This window comes from Colobus angolensis, unplaced genomic scaffold (genome assembly GCF_000951035.1).
Source record: "Colobus angolensis palliatus isolate OR3802 unplaced genomic scaffold, Cang.pa_1.0 Scaffold71, whole genome shotgun sequence".
NCBI classification, from domain to species: domain Eukaryota; kingdom Metazoa; phylum Chordata; class Mammalia; order Primates; family Cercopithecidae; genus Colobus; species Colobus angolensis.
In genome coordinates this window covers 5,252,228-5,255,466 of record NW_012120821.1, presented here as the reverse complement: position 1 = coordinate 5,255,466, position 3,239 = coordinate 5,252,228, and positions in this window count along the sequence as shown.

The following is a 3,239-nucleotide window of genomic DNA, read 5'->3' as shown; positions in this document are numbered from 1 at the left end:
CAATCTAGCCCATAAAACAAAGAATAGATATGCTGCATCTGGGCCCTGATTTCAGATCCAGTGCCAAAGACAGATTTACTAGTTCCCTTCCTTCTCTTCTTCCAGATTCCCTTCCATCTAGGATTTAGGCCAACCTTCAAGCAGTCCCCAGGGAGGCAGCAGGATAACAGGGAAACGTACTAGACTGCTTTCCTAAGCTGCTTTCTTTGGCCTAGGAGCTCCTCATTGTCCAAGTGCTCATGAATGAATACTATGATTTACTCATACTAGTAATTTGTTTTATTCATTATTTTTTAGCATGGATAAAATTTTAAAAGGGTCTGTTGAGTGAATTACGTATCTAAAGACAGGAAAAAACGGGCAAAGTTAGTGCAGGGCTCAGTGAAGCAATCTATATCGAACCAACAGACACAAATGCCTTCTCCGCAAATATCCTACGGATTAAAATGGAAGAGGAAAACTGAAAACCCTATCTCTGTTTTCATGGTGCTTTCTTCCAACCCACAGCCATCTCCACTAGCCTAATGGGAACACACAGCTCTATGTGGTTGTAACAGCTGGTTCTTGTTGCAGAGAGAGGAAGATGTGGGCAAGCATCCCTCCTCATCTCAACCCATACTTACTAATTCATTGAGGACCCAGATGTCTGGGAGGCAAAATTCAAATTTGCATCCCTTTTGGTCGCCAACTCTGATGGCAGAAACATGCCATTTCCCATGCATCATCTGCACTAGCACCAGGAGTCTTTCTGGTTTTACTAGCACTGTTTTTCCTGGAGAATACATACTTCTGTGTTTCTGTGTTATGTTTACCTTTCTTAACACTTTCCAGTGCTTAGATAAAATAGCTTGGATTCTTTTTAGCGGCTTTAAAAAAAGTCTGTCCTGAGGCCAGAGGGATGAGTGCATTGTGTGAATTCAATAATAAATAAACAGATTTAGCAAAGAGGAAAATGATATGTTGTTCTTTGGAAGTGCTCCTAGGGGCTCAGCTTTAGGCACGTTTTACAAATCAGTGATCTTGGAAGTCATTCAGTCAAAATAAATTAAAATCTCTAGTGAGTGTGGGCAAAGCTGTTCTCCCGTTCCTTGTCAGAGGCAACATCCAGAAAGAGAACTGGGCTCCTTTTGGACTTACTCTAGAGCTATTTTGACAGATTTTGCTTTTATTCTTTGTACACTCATTGTTATTGCCTTAATTATTTTTTTACCACTGAGGCTTATTATTTCTTTCTGTAGCACAGAAAGCAAATTTGCAGAGAAAATGGTTCATTAATCACATTGATCCTAAGTCATTAACAAGTGTTAAATACATAACAACAAAACCCTTTAAATGTACTCCATTAACTAATCATAAAATCTCTGCAACACTTTCTCTGACCATTTGAAAATTGCTTTGTTTCTGTCATTAGATAGATATCTTATACTGCATTTGTAAAATAATTTGAACTCTGGATCACAGCTATCTCCAATGAAATAAATGATTTTTCTTTCTCCGGTGGGCTATTCAGTCTCATGATTTCCTTTTGTCTCTGGTTGTTAATATCATAGAGGTTATAGACAGCTATTCCCTGATAAAAACAAATTTTAATTTACTAGCAGAGGTTTCACTCTCTTGAGAAAATTTTATTAATCATTTAAAATCCAGCAGTTGTCTCTTTGAAAACCTCAAATTGGTAGTATTAAAATGAATATTAAACTCACTGCCTTCTTCTATGTTAGCTTTCTTAGAAAAATCCAATTTAATAATCATTTCTGTCAAAAATAAAGATATAGCTGAACATTACAAGTGGAAGTAGCTTTGAATCTATAAACACACATACAAATACATACAAGTAAAATACTGAGAGAACCAGGAATGATGAAAACAAAATTATTTTCTTGACACTTGGGATACTGTCAAAGAGATCAAGAACAGTTCCTTTGGCTGAATATTGAGCTATGGAAACCAAACTCCCCTTTTGTCTGCATTAAAATAGAAAACTAGGAGAGATTTATTTGAAAGATGATATGAGAGCCTAGGGGAGAAGTTTGGAGGAATACTTAGGTATAAAGACTTATACAATTTTTAATCAAAATGTTTAAATTCATGATGTCTGCTTTATCCTGGTGGAGTTAACAACAAGAGCAGGACAAACACCATGAAAAGTATAATTTTGAATAGTTTGCATTTTGTTTATCTTGTCCATGTGAAAGGCCTGCAAGGGCACTTTTGATATAAATCCACATAAAAAACTATTGGATATGATATTATTGTTTCTATGTGTATTTCATTAAAATCTACAATTTGTTGATTAATTTAATATTTCATCTGTTTTTCTTGTCTCCTTATTTTTCCTACCTTTTTTCCTGCTTCTTTTTCTTTTCTTTTTTTTTTTTTTGAGACGGAGTCTCGCTCTGTCGCCCAGGCTGGAGTGCAGTGGCCAGATCTCAGCTCACTGCAAGCTCCGCTTCCCGGGTTTACACCATTCTCCTGCCTCAGCCTCCCGAGTAGCTGGGACTACAGGCGCCCACCACCTCGCCCGGCTAGTTTTTTGTATTTTTTTAGTAGAGACGGGGTTTCACCGTGTTAGCCCGGATGGTCTCGATCTCCTGACCTCGTGATCCGCCCGCCTCGGCCTCCCAAAGTGCTGGGATTACAGGCTTGCTTATTTTTCTTTCTCTCTGTGCCTTTTTTTGTTGTTGTTCTCTTTCTTAAATTACGTTCCTTTGAATTTTCCTCTTTTTTTCTTTGTGTTTCCTGTGGCACTTTCTCCTTTAAATTACTTTTCTCAACATCTTTCTTTTTCTCCAGTGTGTTCTACATTCTACTGATTTTCCCTTTCACTGCTGTGTTCCGGCGTATCATCCCATAATATAAAATGAAGTCATAGTTTTCGTTGCTCTTGTCTCATTGTAATGCTTTATTATTTCCCCCATGTCTCTCTCTTGGCCCTTAAGTGATGATTTTTTGTTCTGGGTTTTACATTTCATTGCCTCACAATGTAAAATTCTAATAAGCAGAAGTAGAATAGCATCATTAGTAAAGTCTGTAAAATGTTCGAATGGAGAATACAATTTGAAGACTTTATCAAGGGAATTCCCGACCACCGCTATTCAGAGCAAAAGATACATTTACCAGAAATATTTATTTCTAGGCCTCATTTTAGGATACACATTCAGTTAAGCACCTTGGGAAAGAGCTTCTAAAATTCTTTTATTTTTTGACTTCTCTTTTCTCTGCTCCACGAACCATGTAAT